Source organism: Lagenorhynchus albirostris, chromosome 15, assembly GCF_949774975.1.
Source record: "Lagenorhynchus albirostris chromosome 15, mLagAlb1.1, whole genome shotgun sequence".
Taxonomy (NCBI): Eukaryota; Metazoa; Chordata; class Mammalia; order Artiodactyla; family Delphinidae; genus Lagenorhynchus; species Lagenorhynchus albirostris.
Window position 1 is genome coordinate 14485584 of NC_083109.1, and position 13313 is coordinate 14498896.

A 13313-nucleotide genomic window follows, 5' to 3' on the forward strand; every position below is an offset into this window, starting at 1 on the left:
TTTTTAAATTTATTTATTTATTTTTGGCTGCATTGGGTCTTTGTTGCTGAGTGAGCGGGCTTTCTCTAGTTGCAGTGAGCGGGGTCTACTCTTCATTGTGGTGCGCGGGTTTCTCATTGTGGTGACTTCTCTTTGTTTTGGAGCATGGGCTCTAGGCGTGCGGGTTTCAATAGTTGTAACACATGGGCTCAGTAGTTGTGGCTCGCGGGCTCTAGAGCGCAGGCTCAGTAGTTGTGGTGCACAGGCTTAGTTGCTCCATGGCATGTGGGATCTTCCCAGACCAGGGCTCGAACCCGTGTCCCCTGCACTGGCAGGCGGATTCTTAACCACTGTGCCACCAGGGAAGCCCTCTTCAAATCTTTTAAATATATAGTGGCCATTTCAAGAACTCTTAGTTCTTAGCATTGAACTTTAAACACTTTTTTGGAATTTGCTTAAAGATCAAATGCCATGGGTTGAACCACACCAATCTGTACAGTGTGAGGGAGTGCTAACTCTGAAACAGCCAGCACTGGGAATTTCTACTCTTATCTGGAGCTGACCAGTTTGGGGTGATTCTCTTTCTTTGAGAAGTCCTTTTTGATTACAATGTACTACTCTTATCTATAAATTAAGGCATTTCTGAATTGATGAAAGACTATTTTAGTCTAAAGGTTTTCAGGTTACTTGAATTTTTTAAACACTGGGCTTTATTTCTGCTACGTACCCTTTCATTTTTGCACATCAAGTTTTCATTATACTTAAAGCTGTATCTTAAAACTTTGTGTACTGACTTGCTGTATTTGCACTTGGAGCTATTAAAACAAATGATTTTGTTTGATTAAATAAATAAATAAATAAACCTTTCTGGTTTCCTTGCTTACCTGTGCTTCTTATATCACACATTTTCTTCCTAAATTTATTTTCTCTTTGTTGGAGTATATCTTCTACACCAGTGGGCTCTCAACCAGAGGCTATCCTGCACCCCTTCCCAATGTAGGGGTGTTTTGCATTGTCATAGTGATGGAGGAGGAATGCTACTGGCATTTAGTAGACGGCAGTGAAAGACACTAAGCAACCTGCAGCGTGGGGATCCGTCTTACATGATGAACAATTGTTCCACCCAAAATGCCAGCAGGACCCTGTTGAGAAATGCTATTCTGTATGGACTGTGAGTTGCAAACTTTTTTAGTCTGCTTGTGTCTTAAAATGTCTTTATGATGCTCTTACGTTTGCTTGATAGCTTGGTTGGGTAAAGATTCCTAAATTCACAAGTATTTGGCCAGAGAAATTTGGAGATATCATTCTGTTGTTTTCTTGCTTACAAAGTTGCAAATGAGAAGGCTGATTATTGTATTCTCATTCCACCCTAGATAATTTTATTTCACTTCCTTTTTATCCTTGGTGTCCTGAAATTTCATCATGATGTAATTAGTTGTAGGCCTTTGACAGTCTTCTTATAAATTACAGGACACTATTCCTGTGAACTGTAGAGGACCTAAACTAGGTCCTCTCAATATAAGAGCTCATGTATTTAAGTTTTAAGAAAATGGCTTGAATTATTGCCTTGCTTCAGGGATTCTCTCCTTCCTTCACTTTCTTCTCTCATTCTGTAACTCACGTTAAGCAGACAGTGAACTTGTGCATCTCTTTCTTAATACTTTGTTCATACTTCCCATGTATTTCTTCTTTTGCACTGCATTTTGGGAGACTTCCTTAGCTTGATCTTCTGGTTTACTAACTAACTCTTCAAACTATTTTGCCCTTCAACCCATCTATTGAGATTTTTATTTTTAAAAGAATTATTAGTTTTATTTTAAAAAGAAAAAACTTTTTCATTTACAAAACTTTGGGATGCTTTTGAAAAACATTGATGTGATAAGCTCTCTCATGTGACCAAGCTTTTCATGATACTTTTCCTATAGTCTGGTTCTATTTGCTTTCTTAACTCTGTTTCATCGCCTGTTAACCAGGAATAATAATACCTACCACTCCATTTCATTGTGATGATTAGAGTTAACATAACACGATGCCTGGTATGTAGTGAGCTAAATACTTGTTGGATGAATATACAAAGCAGAATAATAAATGTAAAAAACCTGGCACATATATAGTAGGCCCTCATTAAATGGAAGCATGTTACCATTATTATTATTATCCCTGTTAGTATTTGCTGAGACAGTGGCATTCAAGGATTTTACATTCTTGGTTTCAACCAGGTGAGAACACCGCCACCTCTCCCACGCCCAGATCCAGGACACGGACTGCTTTGTAACTTTGCCGAGGCACGAACTTGAACTACAAATTGGCAGGCTGGTGAGTGGGAGTGGGAATCTGCCCAGCATCTGTCTCCCAAAATGGCTTTTTATGTTTTTATTTAATATGTGAAGCCAGTTAACCCTCACCACCACCCTGAAAGGCAGATGTCATTATCCCCGTTTTATAGAATGATAAACCTGAAGAAATTCACAAGGCAGTGGTTTAGGCTTCTGCGCTCAGCAGTCAGACAGATGGAGTTCTTTCTGACTCAAGAAATGGATGCTCTGGGGCTTCCCTGGTGGCGCAGTGGTTGAGAGTCCGCCTGCCGATGCAGGGGACACGGGTTCGTGCTCCGGTCCGGGAAGATCCCACATGCCGCGGAGCGGCTGGGCCCGTGAGCCATGGCCGCTGAGCCTGCGCGTCTGGAGCCTGTGCTCCGCAACGGGAGAGGCCACAACAGTGAGAGGCCCGCGTACCGCAAAAAAAAAAAAAGGGAAGACCAGGTCCTTTTCATCTTCCAGGCTTGCAGCTCCTGTGAGTACTCCCCCTTCCCCTTAGCAGAGACTAGAAGGGGGCTGCTGGCAAAGCCGCAGTGCAGTTCTCAGAATCCCAGTGCGAGCACCACAAAGCAGCATGTGGAGAGGTGGGTTTCAGCTGAGAGACAATAGCTTGATAACTGAATAGGTGACATTCTATGCTCCGCGGCATGTGGGATATTCCCGGACCGGGGCACGAACCTGCGTCCCCTGCATCGGCAGGCGGACTCTCAACCACTGTGCCACCAGGGAAGCCCTTCCCCATTTTAAAAAAAATTTATTTTATTTATTTATTTTTGGCCGCGTTGGGTCTTCGTTGCTGCGCGCGGGCTTTCTCTAGTTGTGGATGGTGGTGGCTACTCTAGTTGCGGAGCACGGGCTCTAGGCACGCGGGCTCAGTAGTTGTGGCTCGCAGGCTCTAGAACGCAGGCTCAGTAGTTGTGGTGCACGGGCTTAGTTGCTCCGTGGCACATGGGATCTTCCCGGACCAGGGCTTGAACCTGTGTCCCCTGCATTGGCAGGCGGATTCTTAACCACTGCGCCACCAGGGAAGTCCTCCCATCTTCTTTCGTGGGATTCCTGTGAGCACCACTCCAGCATCACTCAGTGACCTTGGCAGTGGCCATTACTTCCTGTGACACCGGTTGAATTTTGACACCGGTTGAGTGGTTTTTAAACACTATCAGAAGGCTTCTTATGCCCCTACAGACACCAGCACCTGCTGTGCAGCACCCCGTCGTCAAAGGTCTGCATCCCACACTCATAGCCCCTCCTCTGAGCTCAGACACCAGCACAAGCTGGCCAGGAACCCCTCCTCAGAGGTTTCTGAAACCACGTCTAAGTTTTAATAACGCCAATGTGTTTCCTTTGTTCCTTGAGCCTTAGAGGTGGTAGATGCTTCCTGCGGTCACTGCCTCTGTGACAACATCGAGTTCTTTTGATCCTTTTTTAGTTTTCTACTTAACAACTTTATACCTAGTTAATAATGCTTTATATTGATTGATCTCTTTTAAATAACTGGTGTGGTTTCTAACTCCTGACTAGATAGACCCTGACTCATACATAGCCTGGAAGGGGTAGACCATCCCCTAGGCCAAGATGTGACCGTACACCTAAATGAAGACATAAAATCTCCAATGGAAGTGGGTGAACTTCAGAAGAGGATTGGTCAGCCATTGAAGACTGGACCAGCGAGAGCCAGCAGCACAGACCCCAGCAGGACATCCTCAGCAGTGACAAGAGGACAAACCATCGTCATCCGTAGCCTGGATGACTGTAAGGAGCTCTGTTGGAGGATGAGACCACAACTCAGGATGGCGACCAGGTAGATTTAGTGCTTCCTTATGTACAGGAGCACATGGCTGCTCAGCATAGCCTCATGAGCAAAGCAAACGGTTAATCTTACATAGGTTTGGGGAAGAGTTTGCTTCGGGATTACATTGGTTCCAAAAGCAGGAGTGGGGTGATGCCAGCCTCAGAAGCATGTTCCTTTCAGTGAATCCACTGCAGATTAGCTGGTTTTCAAAGCACAGACTGTCACTGATTGGTTGGTTTCAGAGGCAGGATCAGTGACATGAGTTGCCCTTGACCAGTTAGACAGGTTTAAGACCAGTTCTCTTATTTATTTATTACTAGGACTATAGAAAAATCAGTCTTTTCCTAGGAGTGCACAGGCTTTTTAATATTCACATCCCATTTGGTCCTCCTGCTTCCATCTTTGAATCCTACCAGCCATTCTCAACACAATCTGATCACAGCACCCAAGAGATCTTTTTGCAAAACTCAAATTGGATCGTGTCATTCCCCTGCTTCCAACCCTCTCATGGATTCCTGTTGCACGTAGAACAAAACTGAAACTCTCCACAGCAGAGCTGACAAGACCTGCATTAGCTGGCTTCTCCCTGCCCTTCTCTTCCCTTTGTTTGATCTAACGACCCAGTTCAAGTCAGGATCTCTCCTACCTCCAGGTCTTCCCACATTGCTGGCCCTTCTGCCTGGAACACTCTCCCCTTCACCCTTCACCTGGAAAACTCCTATTCATCCATCAAGTCTCAATATAATCATCACCTCCTCAGAGAGGACCTCCATGACTGTGCAGTCCTTCTGCTTTAGTTGCTGAAATGTGGGGAAATGAGCCTAATCATTCTCCTATAACATTTATCCCTGTTTATAATAACACATTTTTAAATTAATTAATTAATTTAGTTAGTTATTTGCTTGTTTGTTTGCTGTCTATCTCCCCTGCAGGGCTATGAATGCTCTGAGGGCAGAGACTGCGTTTGTTTTGCTCACCACTATACAACCAGTGGCTGGCGTACACCAAGCACTCAGCAAATATTTGTGGAAAGAACAGATAAACTCTCAAGTAGGGGAGTCTTCCTACAATAAACAGGAGCCCCTCCACATGATCTCCTCCCCTAGCCAGACCTCCACGGCCAGGCCCTCTAGCAAGATTAATTTTCTGGCCATGGCATGTGGGATCTTAGCTCCCCGACCAGGGATCAAAGCTGCGACCTCTGTAGTGGAAGCATGGAGTCTTAACCACTGAACCTCTAGGGAAGTCCCAAGAGTGGGTCTTCATTTCTTCTACCATGGCCACCTCAGCTTCTCAAGAAACAGGCACCTGCTCCAGACAAACCAGGCCAGTTCAATAACACTCATGGAGGAGTTTAGGGAGCAAAGGAAGCATCGGCCAATACAGGAACCCTCACCCCACACCCAGGCTCTGATCTCTAGGGCTGGGCTTACAATTAGAGGGATGAAGACAAGGGATGATGAGTCAAAGGGGCCCTGGGTCAGCAAGGCTACCTCACTCTCCCCCCACACCCAACACACACACACACACACACACACACACACCCCACATCTGTTTGGCCATTAATAACAACCCCCAATGACTGAACGCCTACTCAGAGCTACAAGCAGAAACTTTACTTGGTTTTACCTCATATAACTCCCTCACCAGCCCCACGAATCAATTTCTAGTATTATCCCTATTTTACAGATGAGGATAATACATTTCAGAGAGGTCAAGCAAACTGCCTGAGGACCCACGGTAAACATGGCAATACTCAGCCTGCATAGCCACAGCAATCGTCAAAGTAGTGAAATTCTCACGCATTATTAGCTGGTAAATAGTAGACGCCTCAAACCCCTGAGCGTTTTCTCCACTCCCCCAGCAGCCCTGACCTCTCCTGCCACCTCTAACCCCTTCACCGCCCCACATTCCAGTAACTAAAGGGTTAAAGCAAAGCGGCCCTGGAAGGGGCAGAGAAACCCTCTAGGAATCTTCTCCAGCAGCTGTCTGTTCTGATCCGTCAGTAGTCATGCCTCACTGGCTGCTAAGTATTTCACATTATTATTTAGGATGCTCTGCTTCTGTTGTAACTAAGATCTTCCCGCTGGAGAATTAGATCCAGGGAGCCCAGCTTCGCGTTGGCCAGGGGCTCATCTCCGGTTTGGAGGGATGCAGTGGGCTGTAAGAGCAGTCCCCCGCCCCCTTCCCCGCCCCCGCTTGAGTCCAGAAAGCAGCAGATTCACCACCAAATCCTAGTACGCTTGCCATTTTCTAAGAAATTATTGAGCCATTGCTGTGTGTCCTCTCTCAGTGAAGCCATTTACAGGGTACTTGCCAGGGCGGGGGGCGGGCAGGGCACTCCGGATCTAACGAATGGCCATTTGGTGGTTTCCAGGGCATGGACGCCAAGGTTAGAGTCCACTTGTTCAAGCCCCAGACCTGCCACTTAAGAGCCATAGAGCAAATGACTTAACCTGTCTGTGCTTCAGTTTCCTCTTGTGAAAAATGGGAGTAATAATAATAATAATTCTGACTTCAGCGGGTTGGGGTGAAGGTTCAATTAAATGCAGTATGTAAAGGTCCCTAAGAGTAAATAAAATTAATGTAAAATCCTTAAAACAGTGCCTGTCCCTACCCTAATGCTATATTGGTAAGTGGTAGCTATTAGTGCTGTTTACTACGTGTGCTAGCCATTTTGCAAATCTCACTGAATACACTGAATACGGTCCCCTGATGCCCTGCCGCAACACGCGCCCCCGCGCGCGCACACACACGGAGATACGGATGCTGGTAGATGATTTCCTACGCCAGCAGAGGGCTCCGGGCTCACACAAGTGGCTGGAGCAGGTCCCTGCTGGGGCTGACAGCTGACAGCTCACCAAGGTCTCCACCTCCCACGCCCTGCTCCGCTTCCGCTCACACACATATAAGGTAAGCCCCCAGTTCCTGGAGGAACGATCTTCGCAAATTAAGTTATCGTCCGTTATGTGAACCCCCAACCTGCAAGAGCTGAAGCTAGACTTGCTGTCTGCCTCCTGCCCTTTGCTTCCCACTGAAAGAACCAAGTCACCATGACTTCTCTTAATGACGCTTTAGTCGCCTGGTTTAGTCATTTTTCTTCTCTTTCTGAGGCAGAGAGATGTCTTAAGGGAGACAGCGCAATGTTGCAGGAGAGACCCAGGCCTTGAAATTAGAATTGGATTTTAATATTGGCTTCACCCCTCCACCAAATAACCCTGGGCAAATGGCTAACTCTTGGTGCCTCAGTTTCTTCATTTGTATAATAAAGGTAATAAGAGTATGTACCTCATAGGAATGTGAGGATCGAAGGAGATAAATCATGTAAAGACCTTAGCGCAAAGTCTCATATGTAATCCCGGCCTAACAAGTGTTTGACGAAAAGAGTGAAATGCCCAGGTGTATTGTTTTCAGTGATGAATATAAAGAGAAGGTCATGTGCTGTGAGGTCAGACTGACTTGGGTACAAAACAGGCTGTGTGGCAAGTTTCTTTGCATCTCTAAACCTCAGTCTTCCTCATCTGTAAAATGGGCACCCTGGGGCTTCCTTGGTGGTGCAGTAGCTAAGAATCCACCTGCCAATGCAGGGGACACGGGTTCGATCCCTGGTCCGGGAAGATCCCACATGCTGTGGAGCAACTAAGCCCGTGTACCACAACTACTGAGCCTGCACTCTAGAGCCTGCGAACCACAACTACTGAGGCTGTGTGCCACAACTACTGAAGCCCGTGTGCCTGGAGCCTGTGCTCCGCAACAAGAGAAGCCACCACAATGAGAAGCCTGTGCACTGCAACGAAGAGTAGGCCCTGCTTGCCGCAACAAGAGAAAAGCCTGCACACTGCAACGAAGACCCAATGCAGCCAAAAATGAAATAAAAATCATAATAAATAAAAGGACACCCTAGAGCTCCATTGAAAATTGGCAGTTTGTATTTTTTTAATAAATTTATTTATGTATTTATTTTTGGCTGCATTGGGTCTTCGCTGCTGCACACGGGCTTTCTCTAGTTGCAGCAAGTGGACTACTCTTCATCGTGGTGCATGGGCTTCTCATTGCGGTGGCTTCTCTTGTTGCAGAGCACGGCCTCCAGGCACACGGGCTTCAGTAGTTGTGGCTCACGGGCTTAGTTGCTCCGCGGCATGTGGGATCTTCCTGCACCAGGGCTCGAACCTGTGTCCCCTGCATTGGCAGGCAGATTCTTAACCACTGTGCCACCAGGGAAGTCCCTAAATTTCGCAGTTTTAAATGAGATCATGTATGTAACAGTCCCCAACATAAGTCTTGGCACATAGTAGACCCATAATAAATATGGGTTCTATTTCTTTTAGCAGATAAATGTAGGTTTCGATTTTTATGAGCCACCATATCAGAAATCCTTCTGATATGGTGGCAGGAATTGTATTTCAACAATAATTGTTTGTGAGAAGGGACATGCTTAACTTATGAGTGTTTAGGAAGATTCAACCACAGCATGAGTCAAGTTCATAGAGACCAGTTATCCATGGTATCTTTTTGTTTATTTGATGGTGCAATACATAAGATCTTGACCATGTACTGTGTACTAGATACGCTCTAGGTGCTGGGAATATAGCCAGGGACACGACTATCAGCATCCCTGCTGTCATGGAGTCTATAAGTAACGTGGAAGTCAGAAAACAAAGTAGTCATATGACATCAAGTGCAATAAAGGAGACTGGAGCAGGATAAGGAAACAGAGTGGGGTTGGAGGGGCTGGATCAGAGAAGATAGGGTGGTCAGGGAAGACTTGCCTAAAGAGGTATTAGACCATGACCTATTGAATAAAGTGAAGAGTAAGCCATGTGATGATTGGGGAAAGAGCATTCCAGGAGAGGGAACAGCAAGTGCAAAGGCACAGAGGTGGGAAGAAACTGTGTTCAAGGAATGGGAAATTAGAGCTGTAAGACTCAAGCAGAGTGAGCTACGGGAAATTAGAGCTGTAAGACTCAAGCAGAGTGAGCTACGGGAAATTAGAGCTGTAAGACTCAAGCAGAGTGAGCTACGGGAGCGTGGAAAGTAGTCAAGTGCCAACCATCTGAAGTCTTTTAGATGATGGCGACAATATTGTCTAAGCCCCCCAGCACTCTAAAGATGGACCACAGTACGGCATAGGTGGATGCTGATAGGAATAACCAAGGCATCGATTTGTAGGGGAGAGGGGATGAAATACACCTGCACCTATAGGATTGCCCTTACGGAGGATCAGAGAAGGTGCATTTGTAACAGGAGGAGACGCAGAACACTCAGGCTCTGATGCAGGTAGATTGGTGGATTTGCAATGAGAAGATGAGATTGTTTTCTTCTTATTGTTTCTTTTCCCTTCTTTATTCTTTCCTTCTTTTCTTTTTTTTTTTTGTCAGCGAGATAAGAAGGTCATCAGTTAAGAGTAAGGAGTTGAGGGCAGAAGAGAGAAGATTCGAGATAGCCTCTGGGTGAGTGAGAGTGAATTGGCCAGGGATTTCCCCATGATGGGGAGGACCCATTTGAGGGTCTGTATTTTCCTCTGGCCCCAGTTAATTGCTGAGCACAGGTGTGACATGTGGTGATTTAGGCTTAAGCAGAGTTGGGATTCTGCAGGTGAGTAGATGGAGAGAGAAGGGGGCACGGGAGTTGAGGGTGAACACAAGGGCATGATGATAGTGAAGAACAGGGTAAGGCGGTGAGCTGGGTAAGGGGGGAAGTGAGGCCACAAAGGGCAGACTACACAAATGTGGAAGTCAAAGGATTGGAGAACTGGGAGAAGTATTTTGATATGCTCCAGTTTCAGATGTGGTTTTAGAGGAACTAAGAAAATACAATGAATAGTTATTGAAGGCCTGCTGTAATTATTAAAAGTACATACAATTTATTGAGCACTTATTATGTGCCTGGCACCCTGCTAGGTATTGGACATTTACTGTATCTCATTTAATTCTCATGACAATCCATCAGGGTTGGTACTGTTATTATCCCCATTGTACAGATGAGGAGACTGAGCCTCAGAGAGATCTAGTAACTTACCCAAGAACGCACAGCTGGTAAGTAACTGTATGGTTAGGCCATTCAGGATGGCTGTTTTCTTGCTCTCTCTACATCCCCTGCTCAACCAGGTCCTGCTTCACTCACATGACTATCCAATTCTCTTAATTATAGGGCTTAATTAGTCCCTGGTAACTGATGTGCCAATTCCCCCTATAAACAGTACCCTCCTTCTCCCCCAGGTTGCAAAGGGAGACTGCTGCCATGTCTTGCCCACCATCTACCACACACAGTGGGGTGTCACTCTGGAACCCTTTGTGTAAGAGACCCCTGCCCAATAAGCCACTGATGTCTCTGTCTCTGTCTCCAGACTCTTTCTTCGGTCTTAGGGGCCTGCGAAGAGCAGTCCAACAGTTACAAAGGGCTCTGTATACTTACAAGGCCAAGGGATCATAACTATTTTGCCACACCAGCTGCCATACACTGTGCTGGATTCGTATAATGATAACATTCAGCTTCAGGTACATCTCTTAGCTGATCTCAGCCTGAAAACAGGGCATCTGGCCTCAGTTGCCCAGGGGTAGCAGCTGGGAGTGGAGGTGGAGGGATCTGGAATTCTTGTCTTGTGTAGTAGTCTTGGTGGAGCTGTCAGTCTGGGCGCCTGCCTTCCTTAGCTAAGGGGAGGGCATGTTACCTGAGCTCAGCCACCGGACTCTTGCTCCAGGGACCCTGACTCTGATCAAAGAAAGGTCTGATCTGATGGGCTTCCCTGGTGGCGCAGTGGTTGAGAGTCCGCCTGCCGATGCAGGGGACATGGGTTCGTGCCCCGGTCCGGGAGGATCCCACGTGCCGCAGAGCGGCTGTGCCCGTGAGTCATGGCTGCTGAGCCTGCGTGTCCGGAGCCTGTGCTCCACAACGGGAGAGGCCACAACAGTGAGAGGCCCGCGTACTGCAAAAAAAAAAAAAAAGGTCTGATCAAGAAAGGGGAGAAAAAACCCAATCCAAAAATGGGCAGAAGACCTAAATAGACATTTCTCCAAAGAAGATATACAGACTGTCAACAAACACATGAAAGAATGCTCAACACCATTAATCATGAGAGAAATGCAAATCAAAACTACAATGAGATATCCTCTCACACCAGTCAGGATGGTCATCATCAAAAAATCTAGAAAAAATAAATGCTGGAGAGGGTGTGGAGAAAAGGGAACCCTCTTGCACTGTTGGTGGGAATGTAAATTGATACAGCCACTGTGGAGAACAGTATGGAGGTTCCTTAAAAAAACTACAAATAGAACTACCATATGACCCAGCAATCCCACTACTGGGCATATACCCTGAGAAAACCATAATTCAAAAAGAGTCATGTACCAAAATGTTCATTGCAGCTCTATTTACAATAGCCCGGAGATGGAAACAACCTAAGTGTCCATCATCGGATGAATGGATAAAGATGGTGTGGCACGTATATACAATGGAATATTACTCAGCTATAAAAAGAAACGAAATTGAGCTATTTGTAATGAGGTGGATAGACCTAGAGTCTGTCATACAGAGTGAAGTAAGTCAGAAAGAGAAAGACAAATACCGTATGCTAACACATATATATGGAATTTAAGGGAAAAAAATGTCATGAAGAACCTAAGAGTAAGACAGGAATAAAGACACAGACCTACTAGAGAATGGACTTGAGGATATGGGGAGGGGGAAGGGTAAGCTGTGACAAAGCAAGAGAGAGGCATGGACATATATACACTACCAAATGTAAGGTAGATAGCTAGTGGGAAGCAGCCGCATAGCACAGGGACATCAGCTCGGTGCTTTGTGACCGCCTGGAGGGGTGGGATAGGGAGGGTGGGAGGGAGGGAGACACAAGAGGGAAGAGATATGGGAACATATGTATATGTATAACTGATTCACTTTGTTATAAAGCAGAAACTAACACACCATTGTAAAGCAATTATACTCCAATAAAGATGTTAAAAAATAAAATAAAATAAAATAAAATAAAAAAGAAAGGGGAGAAAAGAATGGAACTAATGCATTTTGCTTACCTAAACGCCCAAAGCATCTCCAGCCTTTTCTAAGCCTAGTCCTCCAGCTTCCTGTCACCTCTGTGAATTAGCTACTAGCCTGCCAATAAACTCCTTTTCTGCTAAAATTAGCCAGAGTTGGTTCCTGAAACTTGCAATTAAAGAACCTGCACTGGCAAATCAGGGGGGGAAAGAGACAAAGTATTGTAAAGCTAAAGTGAATGATTTATTCCTTGGATAAATGTGTACTGAGCAGGGCCAGGACTAGGGTGAAGCAAGTGAGATACCCAGGGCACAAAATTTAAGGAAGCTTTCACTCAACCCCCTCTCCCCCCAAAATATCAGTGGCTTAAAGAACAAGGATTACTTCTCTTTCACATGAGAGTATGAAGCGATCTAGAATGTTCCAGGTCAGCAGGTAGCAATTCTGCTCCATTCAGGGACACTGGTACTTTCTATTTGGTGATCCTATCATCCCCTAGCACATTATCATCATCACAAGGCTGGGAGAAGGGGTTTTGGTGGACAGCTAGCAGACTCCACGGAAGTCATTGCCCACGTGGAGCCTATTTTCCAGCAGATTCTATTCTTAGTAATAAAAGGCTGCTGGGGAAACATACTCACAGACTAGAGAATGAACTTATGGTTACCAGGAGAGGTGGGGGGGAGAGTTAGAGAGTTTGGGATTGACATGTACACACTGCTATATTTAAAATAGATAACGAGCAAGGACCTATTGTATAGCACAGGGAATTCTGCTCAATATTATGTAACAACCTAAATGGGAAAAGAATTTGAAAAAGAATAGACACATGCATATGTATAACTGAATCACTTTGCTGTACACCTGAAACTAACACAACATTGTTAATGAACTATACTCCAATGTAAAATAAAAAGTTTTTAAAAAGTGATAAAAATATAAAGGGTTGCTTGGTATAAGCCCTTGGGGGTTCAGGGAGGGAGAGGTGTTTATGGGCTGCAGTAAACGGGGAAGGCATGAAGAAGTGGGAGAATGTTCCCGAAGAGAGGAATTACAGGAGTTACCCCTGGAGCCTGGGAAAGGTAAAATGAACTTGGCCTGTCATCTTGCAATGGGGCAGGAAAAAGATCTGCTAGACGAAGGTGGAATTCTCATGCCTTCTCACAACCCAGTTTTGTAGTCAGAAGATGAAATTGGAAATGAGGAAAGCTGGACCTGAGTTCTAGTTCCTG